Here is a 13111-nt window from a genome sequence, read left to right on the forward strand (position 1 = left end):
TCACTGGTAGGACATTTTATTTAGAAAATGTACTTGCTACATCTCCAGAGATCTGCATATAACAAGGGAACTAAAATCTCATTGAAGTTAATGGTGTGCAGGACTGTAAATGGCTATTGAAGATCTGGCAATTAATAAGGGCTTTCTTAATCTCATGTTCACTTACTTGGGAGTAAGCCCCATTGAATTCAGTGGGCTTATTTCTGAGCAAAATGCATAGGATACACATCTCATAAGGTTCCCCACTCTCCATATAGATATGAAAAAAATCATTACATAAAACTAGAGTCTTTATTAGACTTTAAAATCTATAATGGCAAATAATGCCTTTATTTGTGGACAGTGGAATGAATTAGAATTGATTTTGGTGATCTTCTAAAATTCCCTCAGTTTCACTCACACACTTTTTAATTATATATTAAAACATGAATGGGATTTTTACAAAAATAGGAATGCTCACATCTGTCTATTAGTAATTACAAAGTAGTGTATGGGGATGTTAAAACAACCCTGAAGCAAGCTGAGCTAAGTGCCCTCGGTGGTGCAAGCTTCCACTTGCCCTCACTGGTGCTGTGGACTGGGTCCTAGCCCAGTGATCCCCGTGGCATGCCAGCACCAGAATAATGATTTGGTTCTGATGGCTCCTGGCCACCAGTGGACTTCCAGGGAAGCAGCCCACCAGGGAATTTCCCGGTACATTAAAAGGCCAACCTCACCCATTAGAGAAACTATAATATTTATTTATGACCACTCCCTGCAGAATTTAATAAAAGGAGGCACAGATTCTCCAAAAAGATCTGTGTTCCTAAACCTCTCTTACTTGTTGCGAGTTTCATCTTTTGTACCCTTTCTCAGATTTTACTTAATTGCTGTTTGGTTCTGGGAACTAAGTTTTCATGCCATTTCATGCCATTTCATGCCATTGGCAACTAATATGTTTGCTGCTGCTGGCAACACTTTCCAGTTGTTTTGGCTTTGGCTGGCCATTAGATTTAGAAAATCCAGAACTGAAGGCCTGTCTTGAGTCATATGGATCTTTTCAGGGGTCATGTCATAGAAAAAGAGCTGCAGGAGCTCATTAGCATAACTTATTAGCATATGCCACACCCCCTGAAATCTCCGGAAGTGTGCACCAGCCCCTCTGACAGGCAGAAGCACCTGGGAGCCATTCTTTCCCCCCTCTCCCTTCCCTTCGCCAGGCGTTTCTGCCTGACAGAGGTGCTGTCATGCCCACAGCCAGCCTGGGTGAATTATAGAATCATAGACTCATAGAATGGGAAGGGACCTCCAGGGTCAACTAGTCCAACCCCCTGCACAATGCAGGAAATTCACCAATAACCCCCCACACACCCCAGTGACCCCTGTTCCACGCCCAGAATATGTTAAAAAAAACAACTCCAGGATCACTGGGGGCCAAACTGGCCTGGAGAAAAATTGCTTCCTGGCCCCAAAGTGGTGATCAGCATTTCCCTGGGCGTGTAAGAAAGGGCCACAAGAACTAAGCACTGATGCAACCCTTCCTGCTCTACCTATTGTGATTTGCCTAAGTTCACACAATCAGCATTATGATCCTTTTAAAGTTGAAAGCATGATATAAATGCAAAGGACTATTTGTAAGATTATCTGTAAGACACAAGACCAGGACTCATCTCACTTCTGGCAATCACTTGGAGAGACCCTTTTCCCCACCATAGAGAACAATGGAGGGGATGGGGTTAACCTGTTTGGAGCCCCGTAGAATTGGACCCCCTTGTCCAATGTTCTTCAAACTTGGTTGGTATCTTGGGGAGAGGCTCCAGCAGCTACCCTGTGATTGTGGAGCGTCTCCCTCAAACCCCCTCTCCTCCAGCCCCCAGAATATACCCTATGTTTTCACCATTGACTTCAATGGCCCATAGGATATACGCCACTGGGACATCACACGCGAGAGGTGGAATTTCCCCCTAGGAGTCCAAGGCCACATTAGGGGCTCAGGGAGGCAAGGAAACGTTTCGCGCTGGGTGGGCAGGTGTTGCAGCTGCCGCCAAGAACGGCGGTGGCGGCCATAACTTTTTAAAGAGCCCCTAAGGAGAGCTGGGGGAGCCAGAGTGACCTCTCTCACGTTTTGCCCCCTCCTTGCCCAACTGATGGCTGGTGGGAGCAGGGGGTGGGGCTTATGTGCCGCCCCCTGGGCTCCTGACTGTTGGAGTGGTGCTCCTGTGCGTTCCAGCAGGAACTGAGGCCTGGATCTTTTTGATTTGCAGGTGGTCTGGACAGCACAGATTAATCCGTGGAAGTCGGTAGTTCTGTATTGGACTAAGGCTGCAATTTTACACGTAAAAAGAAGCAAGGCTGGCTTTAACAATCATCTGTTCCCTTTTACAGAGTTGTTGTGCAAATGTGAGATTTAATCGCAGTATAATTTCTCAATTCTTTTCTGAAGCGCTCATGGGAAATTATTGCAAACGTGGACTGTGGAGAACGCTGAGGAGAACGCTGTGTGCCACCTTAAAAATCAAGGTAAAAGACACGAAAGGGCAGGAGAGGCGGAGGCAGTGTCAGAACGCTCAGTGCGCCTGCTCTGGGTAATCCCCAGCGCACGCGTATTGCGCATCAAGACTTGAGAACCTTCTCAGAGCTTTGGGGTAGGGAAGGAAAGTGGGGGTTGAGGCTTCGTGGAGTTGGTGCTCGGCGTCGGAACAGGACTGAGTCTCGCCGTGGACAGGGGCGCCGGAAAGCCTCCCCCTTCCCTCTCTGCTGAGGCTGGGGAGGAGAGTATGCGTTGCCGGGACGTGAGAGCGGAGAAGGTTTTGCCCGCGTCTCTTTGGGGAGCCGTCTATGGAAGGGGGTGAGTCTGCGGCGAAAAGCAAGTGGGCCTTCGACACTTTTGTTTTGGGTCGGAGGACTTGACTGGGGGGAGTGGGGGAGAAAAGTAGGGATAGAGAGGGGAGTTCTCGAGCGTTTCTTCCCCCCTCTTGGAAGTAGGGTCATGGCCGAGCTTCCCTCAAAAGCCCGGAGGCTCGACTTTTCGCCCCCCTTCCTGGTCCCTCAGTAGGGCGAGGGGCCGTCTCCTCTGTTCTGCCCCGCCCGCGGCTATAGTTGGACTGGGGGGGGGGCAGGCCAGGTGATTGGTGGGCTCAGCGCAGGCGATGCGGTTGAGATTAGCGAGAAACCCGCAAAGGAAAGAAACCCGCTTCCTTCCTTGCGCTACAAGTTGTAGTTGTTCTTTGGCTATCAACATCCCGACCAGAGAGCTGGTATGGCTGACATCCTGTTTATATCGTAGTAGGAACGGTCCGTGTTCTTCAGACGCTTAATATGTTTGTGTGCGTGTGTTTGTGTTTGTGTGTGCTGCTCACGTCTTGGGGATCTCGTCGAGCAGGTCGAAGAGATGGTCGTATTGAAAGGCTCGCGTTCCTTGAGCTGTCGTAGTTGGAAGTTCCTTGTTTTCAGAATAGGTTGGTTTTTTTAGTGGGGGGCGGGGGGAATCTGTCGTCTTGATCAAACTGTGGAGGGAAGAGGAACTGATACATGCCTTAGTTGGTATTTGTATGAAAGGTACTGGATTTCGTTAGAGGAAGAGTTTAATACCATGGAGAAGAAATATGCCAATGATTTGTAGCTGTACTTGTGTAAATTTGTATGCTCAGTAAAGGCATTTATCTGCAATGTCTTCTAGTCTGCTTTCCCAGCTTTTTTAGGAAGTAAAAATACATAATGTAAAGATTTTGCACTTACCATGAGAAGGTAAAATGTGAATGAAGTGAGTTTCAAAAAATTAGTGGCTGCTGTTATTCACAATAACTACTTAGGCTGTTTCTTAAAGCTGATGTAACCATATTTAGGTTTAAGCCTAAACCATGTCTAGCATTAAGGACATTGAGGGTGAACCTCAGCAAAGTCTCTGGCATTTATAACAATGTAATTTGAAGTTGGGGAGGGGCATAATTTCTCAGGTGCAAACTTGAAATACCCCCCCCTTCTATTTCTCTGTAGCAACCTCTTCCATAAGAGATGAACAAAGCTTTTTGTAAAGGGGCAACTATTTTCTGTCTGGCATCTAGCTTATTTGTTCCAATACATGGCTGTTTTTTTATTGTCAATACTGGGATGTAGCTTAGCATATAGATGTAATTATATTGTGTTTTTTATTGCTTTTTCATAGATTTTGTAAACTCCTTTGCGGTACAGCAGTACATGAAATCATGCACATGCTGTCTGATGAAAGAGAAATTTCAGCAGAGATTTTTTTAAAAAAATCTTGACTTGGATTTTTTTAAAAAAAATCTTGATTTGGAAATTTTTCTGGTAGATCATGACCTGTTTTTTTACCATGTTTATTTTTTACTCATGTTAATTTTGTTTACAAAATATGTTGATTTTATGGCCCAATACCTACAAATATTTAAACTGAAGTATTAGGATATTCGAAGCTTTATGTAGAAATTATTTTTTACTGAATTAAGGCTTGTAGAAATGTGAAGGCATGTGAAGACCATCATATTGGTATAATGTTATAGCAATAGCAGTAACAGGTTCTTTGCATTCCCAGCTTTCATTTAAAAAAGTAAGTCTCTGTTCTCACCCTTTGTGGAGATATGCCTTTCCCCTTATACCCCCCCCCCCGGCAGAGATGGGAGATGGTTGCCACGTGGGTGGGAAAATCTGAATTTTCCCAACGATGCAAGAGTTTTCCCAACCATGCAAGAGTCATCCAGGCTTTACTGTGGTGTTTTCCCAAAACTTTGGGGAAAAGCAGGTCTGAGAAAGATTGGATAAAATCTGGGGAAACCCTGGGAGGTGCACTCCAACAGCATTGAAGCTGGGGCAGGTAATGTATTATGCATATGTTTACAAATCATTGGAACATAACACTATCATACAGTTCTCCGGTCACTTTGAAAACCATTCAGTAATTCATAGATTTTTATCCTGCCTTTTGTCCAAGGCATCAGTCTTCTCTCCTCCATCATGGCATCAGTCTTCTCTCCTCCATTTTATTCTCACAACAACACTGCAAAGTAGTTTAAACAGCGATTGACTGGCCCAAGGTCACTCAGTAAGCCTCATAGCACTGGGGGATTTGAACTGGATCTCCCCAATCATAGTCTGACACTTTAACCACCATATAAAACTATACAACTTTGAAAATGCCAAGCTTTCCGAATATTTTATTGGCAATGGCATTCATTCATCATTGTTAGTTTCCTGGAACAACTTTAAAAATGGAAAACTTTTTGCAGACAAAGAAAGCACTGGAAAATTGTCTAACACTGCTGTAATTTAGAAATGACTTAAATAGCCCATATCTTGATAACCAACTCAGAGTTTGGGCCTTGTGGACATACGTGTATGTGCATGCATGTGAGGGGGAAGGCTGTATGTATTGACAGTGCAGCCTGTTCAGTCAGGCACTCTCTTTCAAAAGAGTAAATGGGAATACCATGGAACACTGCATTCTCTTTCTCGTGTGTGTGTATTGAGCTGGACATGGTTCAGAGCCAGCATGGTATAGTGGTTAAGAGCGGTGGACTCTAATCTAGAGAACGGTGTTTGTTTCCACACTCCACCCATGATGGGTGACCTTGGGCCAGTCACAGTTCTCTCAAAACTCTCTCAGCCCCACCTACTTCATAGGGCATCTGTTGTGGGGAGAGGAAGGGAAGGCAATTGTAAGCTGCTTTGAGACTCCTTAGGGTAAAGTGGGGTATAAAAACCAACTCTTCTGTTTTCAAACATATGTAATGGCCCTTTTCATCTTGCCATCTGTTTATTTCGAATCCATTCCTGTACTTGTGGTGAACGGAGGAGACATACCCTTTCTTCTCACTTTTAAGAATCTGTTGGATCCAATGATTTTAAACGTGCCAAGGTTAAAAAATAAAATTTAAAAATACCTTGATCTGGATATGTAACGATACCTAGCTAATTTCATTGAAAAATACATTTCAGTACATTCACGTTTTATATTAATACCTTATTTTAGGTTGGTTATTACATTGTCCGTCGACCAGTGCTGTAGTAGTATGAAGGCCAACATGAATGCCTAAAGGAGTGACTTAAAATACCATTTCTGAAACATCTTGTCAGTGGTTTGAACCTGTCAGTCAGTGTCATATTTTAGAAGTACAGATAAAAGAGGCAGCATGAACTCTGTAGGCCATCCTTGCTGGTATCTTCTAAAAATAGGATATATCTGTATTTGAACAAAAATGTTTAGATAAAGTGTATAAGAATATCAACAGAGGTGGGACAATCACAGTCCTGTTGGGCAGTGTGAGCAGTCCTTGCAAATGTGTAAGTGTTCTTTTAAAGGCAGAACTAGAACTGAATGTGTAGAAAATTTGTGACTCTTCATAAATGCAGATGAAAATTGTACAAATATGTGTGATCCTTTCTGTATGGTGCTGAGGACTGGAACTAATTAAAGCTGGTCACGGGGGGGGGGGTTTCAAGGTGCCCTATCAACAAGTCCTTCTTGGAGGGGCTGTTCCCTGGGGCACTTAAGGAAGCAGTGGTTCGCCCTGTCTTGAAAAAGCTGTCCTTGGACCCGGCCGAATTGCCAAACTATTGGCCAGTTTCCAACTTGCCCTATTTGGGCAAGATAATAGAGGCTTTGAAACGGAGATGAGCACCGCAACCCTAGAGTCGGATTCGACTGGCTTTCGAGCAAGGGAACCTTTATTTTTACTTTACTAGTAGAGGGGGCCATGGCAATTCAGTTACAGGGCTTTCTGGATGACGCATCCATATTAGAACCCTTCCAGTCTGGCTTTCACCCGGGTCATGGGATGGAGACTGCACTGGTCGCCCTCATGGACGATCTTCAGAGGCATCTGGATCAGCAGTGCTGCTGTTATTAGACCTGTCGGCAGCGTTCGACATGGCCGACCATCAGCTACTGACCCACCGCTTTGCCGGCATTGGTGTTTGGGGGCTGGCCTTGCTGTGGCTTGTCTCCTCTCTCCAAGGTTGGGGCCAAAGCATAGCACTGGAACAATTGTCCGGAAGGCACCCACTGGACTATGGACTATGCCTCAAGGGGCAGTGTTGTCCCCGATGCTCTTCAACATCTGTATGCGCCCCCTTGCCCAGATTGTCCGGAGGAGTGGGCTGGGATGTTACCAGTATGCGGATGACACCCAGCTCTATCTGTTGTTGGGCGGTCAGTCTGATTCCAAACTGGAAGATGTAGACTGGGCGTTACAAGCTGTGGCTGGTTGGCTTAGGCTGAGCTGGCTGAAATAGAATCCATCAAAGACAGAGGTCCTGTGCTTGAATCGGGGCGGTCCGAGGGTAAGGATACGGCTTCTGACCTTTGATGGGGCCCCCTTGGTGCCAGCGCCGGAGGTTAGGAGTTTGGGAGTGCTCCTGGATGCCACCTTAACAATGGAGGCCTAGGTAGCAGCCACTGCGAGATCGGCCTTTTATCACCTTCGGTTGATCAGGCAGTTGGTTCCCTTCCTCGAACGCAACGACTTGGTGACAGTGATCCATGCGATGGTCACCTTGAGATTGGACTACTGTAATGCTCTGTACATGGGGCTGCGCTTGTCTCAAATCCAGAATCAGCAGCTGGTGAAAAATGCCATGGCCAGGCTTCTGATGGGACTCTCAATCCGGGAGTACATCCAGCCTGGCTGCCGATAACATACTGAATTTGTTTCACGGTGCTGGTTCTTACCTTTAAAGCCTTCTATGGTCAGGGACCTACATACCTGAAGGACTGCCTTTCCCCACATGTTACCCAGAGAGTACTGTGATCAGGGGCCCAGAACCAACTGGCCTTCCCAAATCTTAAGGACGCCAGGCTGGTGATAACCAGGTCCAGGGCTTTCTTGGTGGCAGCTCCGTTCTGGTGGAATGAGCTCCCAAAGGAGATCAGGGCCCTGTGGAACCTTTTACAGTTCTGCAGGGCCTGTAAAATTGAGCTCTTCACCAGACATTTGGAGCTGCCACCACCGTTAAACAACGTTGATAACTAATAGTCGAAGATAGAGAGCCCTGCTGCCCCTGTTATTGTTAATAATAGCTTAACAATGCCTGGAAGACACCGAAGAGCCAGCTGTGTGAAAATAGAACTGAGTACTGCAGCCATCATTAAATTTAATGACAACATACTAGCACTTATTAATTCAGACGGTTAATGGTTTGTTTTAACTGTTTTATTGTAATTTTATGTGATGATTTCATGTAAGCTGCCCTGAGCCGGCCTTGGCTGGGAGGGGGGGGTAGAAATTTGATAAACAAACAAATAAATAAAAATAGTCCATAACTGATGATCTATTTAATTTCTTTTTAAAGATCATCTGATTTAGGTTCTCAGTTTATATCTGTTCAGTATCCATGCATTTGTTTTGATTTAGTTCTGAATAAACACATTGTAAAGTTGTGCTGTTAAATTCCAATGAATTCAGTGGGACTTACTAGTATATAAACACATTGTGTTGCGTGAGATTAGGTCCTGCAGTCTACTGAAGAAAGAACGGATGTGCCTGAGGACAGGGGCCAAAAGAACTGTATGGTTTGTAATTACTGTTGTCTGTCCCAAGTCTCCAGAGTAGGGTTCTAAACTAGCTCCAGAGTTATGGATCTAAACTAGCTATAACCTGATGTTTTTAGCTTTGCCGCACAGGGAGAAGGCTTCATAGGATAGGAAACACAGGATCCCCCCCCCCTTAAAATACAGGCATAAATGGATAAATAACTAGGCTATATTCCTGTGAAAATTAGTGTAAAGGCACTTATTTTTCTTCCTGTATGGAAAACAATACAATTCTTAGTCTTTAAGGAGTACAGGAAAGAAATGAAATACAAAATTATAGACCCATATTACTCCTCAATGTCGACTAAAAATATATGCATACGTCCTAGCAGCCAGATTAAAGAGGGTATTACGTCAAGTTATCCATAAAGATCAGGCCGGTTTCTTGCCAAAGAGGCAGATTAAAGATAACGTAAGAATAATTTTAAATGTGTTGGAATTTTACGAAAAACATCCGGGAAAAATAATGGCATTGATATTCATCGATGCTGAGAAAGCTTTCGACAATATCAGCTGGGATTTTATAGTAGAAAAACTAAGATATTGGAATTGCGGTGATACGTTTTTGAAGATGGTTAGTAAAATCTATGATATTCAAACAGCTAAAATAATAATAAATGGAGACCTGATAAGCAATATTGAAATTCAAAAGGGCACTCGTCAGGGTTGTCCGTTATCGCCACTATTGTACATTTTTGCCATAGAGACACTACTAACACGTATTAGAAATGAAAAAGAAATCAAGGGTTTAGAGATTAAAGGGGAAAGTTTTAAAGTACAAGCATATGCTGATTATATGACTTTTATTTTGGAAGAACCACAACTCTCGTTAGAAAAACTAATTTCTGCCTTGAAAGAATATGGTGAAGTGGCTGGATTAAAGATAAATAAAAAGAAAACAAATATCTTACTAAAAAGCAGTAAAAGGAACTGAGAAAAACAATTACAAGATCTTTCTGGTTTCGAAATACAAAAGAAGGTAAAATATCTAGGCATACTATTGACGAACAGATGTTGCTCTCTGTTTGAGGATAACTATAAAAAAACTACTTTTAGAAATAAAAAAGGACTTAGAAACATGGCGAGGTTTGCATATTTCCTTGTTGGGAAGAGTCTCAACTATAAAAATGAATGTTTTACCTCGTATCCTTTTTCTGTTCCAAACTATCCCTATTTTAAGAAATTAAATGTTTTTTAAAGAACTCGAAAAGTTAGTAAAGGACTTTGTTTGGCAACAAAAAAAGCCAAGAATAAAGCTAAAGTATCTTCAAGAAAGAAAACAAAGAGGCGGCCTAGCCCTGCCAGATTGGGCGCTATATTATAGAGCGGTGGCTATGAATTGGATAAGGGAGTGGATTACACAAGACGACAAAAGATTATTGAGTCTTGAGGGACATGCGCTACAGATGGGATGGCACTATTTTATGTGGTATAATAAAAATAGGCCGGTTGTTCATTTTAAACCACATACCATTAGAGCGGCACTGTACAAAATCTGGGAGGAGATAAAAGTAAAATATTATATAAAGTTACCCAGATGGCTCTCACCCATAGAAGCTTTCGTTAAACCATCGCTTTATGTTAAATTTTGGATATTCGAGGACCTTTTAGATTCAAAGGGTGAGATAATATCGGAAAAACGTTTAAAAGAGCAAGGTACTAATTTGACTTGGTGGGGAAAAAATCAACTTATATCACGATGGGCAAAAGATAAACAGGAGGGTATATATGCAAGCCAAACTGAACTAGATAAGATCTGGATGAGCACAAAGGAAAAATTTATTTAAAAAGCGTATAATTTTTGGTTAGAGTGGAAAATGTTAGATGAACAGGTAAAACCGTCGATGATAGCATGGGCACAAGATATAGGTTATAATTTAAGTTTTGAACAATGGGATAAAATTTGGACAAGAAATATAAAATTTGTAAGAACAAGTGCCTTTAAAGAAAATTTTATAAAGATGTTTTATAGATGGCATATTTCTCCAGCCAGATTAAATAAATTTAATGGGAAAATAGGGAAAAGTTGTTGGAAGTGTATTCATAGTACCGGCACTTTTTACCACATGTGGTGGCTATGTAACAAAACAAAAAAAATATTGGGCTATGGTGAAAGAAATTATAGATAAAATAGTAGGTAAAGACTTCCCTTTAAAGCCAGAATGTTGTTTGTTAAATGTGATGCCGGACTCGTATAAGAAAAAAGATATATACATAATTATGCAGATCTTAACGGCAGCAAGAATCGTATTTGCTAAAAGATGGAAGGAGAATATTGTCCCTTCCAAAGATGAAATTATTACTAAATTGTTTCATATTGCAGAAATGGAAAAATTAACCTATATTATCGAAGAAAGAAATCTGGAAAATTATGAAAAGTATTGGTCAAGGTTTTATAATTGGTTGAAAGAGTCAAAGTTCGGTTTAAGTTAATGAATAAGGCGTACTTTATGTGGTGCCAAATATGTAGTCAGTTCTGTTATATTGTGGAAGACTTCTGCCAATATGTAAATGTATTAAGAGGAATTGTGTTTTGTTTTTGTTTGTTTGTGTGTTTGTTTGTTTTTCTTTTTCTTTTTTGTTAAATATGGAAAATTTAATAAAAAAATTATTTTTTTTAAAAAGGAGTACAGGAAATAACACCTTTAGCTGAAGCTGTTTCAAGACTTGATTTCAATGGTTTTAGACTAAAGTAGGTCTGCATACACCTGTACTGTTACGCTTCTGTTCATTCTGGAGCCTTGATCCACATTATGTTGGGGACTGTCTGTAAAGGGCTCTGGATAGCGGGTTAGATGGTCCCTTTAGTTATATATAACAAATAGCTGTGCAGTGGCTTTTCTTAACAATCTCATGTTAAAGATGAGTTTATAGATCTTAATGTACTTCAGCTAGGTCTAAACTATTGGAGTGGTTTCAAGCAGCTCATATTATTTGGGCAGGAAGTTGTTCCTTACATGCCAGACCATTTAGATCCATAGCATTTTGTTCATCACCCAGTCTGACTTTTCTCTTGTCTTGCCATTCAACCCTGTGGATTGAGTGGTATCCTTAGGCCCATGTCCTCTTGGTTGGCACAGCTGATGGCAGCTCTTGGATATGGATGATCCCTGGTGGAGAGTGCAAGGGCCAAGCTGTCCAGCCATGTGTGGGCATGTCCTACCTGATGGTGAGGAATGGGGCCTGGGATGCGGAGATTGGTTTGCAGAATTAGCACAGTGATAGAAATGCCTGATGAGGTCAGGAAGGCTCCCACTCTCCTGGCTTTCCGAAAAACTATGCAGAATTGAGTTGTTCTGGGGGAGAGGTTTCGACACAGGTAATAGGGTTACACTGTGCAGAATGGTTTAGGGACTGTGGTTTGCAGTATTGTGTATAGCTCATAATGTCTGTTGCTGTAATGTACTACGCAGTTTGGCATCATTTAATGTGTCATGTTAATACCTATGTTTTGATTCAGTTCTGTTTTCAGATTTTTGGTTGGTTCCAAATTTGTGTTATACAAATCCTATTATGTTGGATGTCCTATTCTGTGGATTATATTGACTTACTTTGTGTGATCACTTTGAGTCGAAGTGAGAAAGGTGGACTATAAATGTAAATAAATAAAACTAGGCCTAGTTTCTCATCAGTTCTCACTTCTGAGGTTTTGTATTGTTTCTTCCAAGATACATTAAATTGGCACTGCCCAGAGGGTCAGCTTTTGATTTTCTTAGAGAAAATTGTATTACTGCCTTGAAGCTTGTGCTACAGTTTGTGTTTTATGATTCACTTTTAAATTCTCTCATGCTTGTTTACCACTTTTTTGTGGGTCCTTGTAGCCATTCACCTAAACATCTTGCCAGTTAACACTAACAGAGAAAAAGTTTTCCTTTTGTAGTACCCCTAACGTTACTCCACCAACTCAGACATAGCTATTTATAATCCTGGCTCAAGGTTCTGGTGTGTACACCTTTTTTGAGGGTGTAGAGGTATAACCGCACCAATTAAGCACATTCAGTATAAAACTAGAACAAAAGCCCACAACTCAGAAGGAAGTAATGTAGAGGAAATGCATGAAAACTAGCACTTGGGTGTTGAGGGACAAAGCTGAAATGTCATACAACAGTTACAAGAATACAAATCTAGACTCTAGATATATCTTGAGTGAGTTTAAGGTTATTCCTCTTGGAGCTGAAGAGGTTCTGCTAGTGTCTCTCAGTAAGAGAACATTCCTAGGCATGAGGTTTAGGGTTATATTTTAAAAGGTATCTTCTCACTTTAAATTTTACCTTAGTGGGATCAGGAGAAGCTAGCTGCTACATGGTTAAAGTGTGAACTAAGCCACCCACCTAAATTATAAAACAAAAATATTCAAGATGTGCTGAACACTTGAAATTATAACATAAGAAAGGGGACCCGTAATACTCGCGGGAGGGGGAAGAGCTCCAGGCAGAGCAGGAGCAGGAGCAGCAGGTAAGCCTCCCCCCATCCCCAGACACCGGCGGTGTGGCCTGAGCAGCTTCCAGCCACCGAGCCCGCCAATTCCCCCCCATCCCCAGTCTCCACCCCCCTCCCCCGGTCTCCTCCCCCAGCTCCTGCGGTGAG

At 42.3% G+C, this 13111-nt stretch overlaps 1 protein-coding gene across 2 annotated transcripts in view; it reads left to right on the forward strand.

Annotated features, from left to right (window-relative positions):
- The first annotated feature begins 2585 nt into the window (after positions 1-2585).
- The window catches only part of JAK1 (Janus kinase 1), a 79633-nt gene continuing 69107 nt past the window's right edge, over positions 2586-13111 (forward strand). For both annotated transcript variants that reach the window (XM_015428095.1, XM_015428096.1), the window contains exon 1: positions 2586-2827. The gene's annotated coding sequence lies outside the window, so the exon portion shown is untranslated. The remainder of the gene's footprint in view (positions 2828-13111) is intronic.

The sequence above is a fragment of the Gekko japonicus genome, unplaced genomic scaffold (assembly GCF_001447785.1).
Source record: "Gekko japonicus isolate JY-2015 unplaced genomic scaffold, Gekko_japonicus_V1.1 scaffold1219, whole genome shotgun sequence".
Taxonomy (NCBI): domain Eukaryota; kingdom Metazoa; phylum Chordata; class Lepidosauria; order Squamata; family Gekkonidae; genus Gekko; species Gekko japonicus.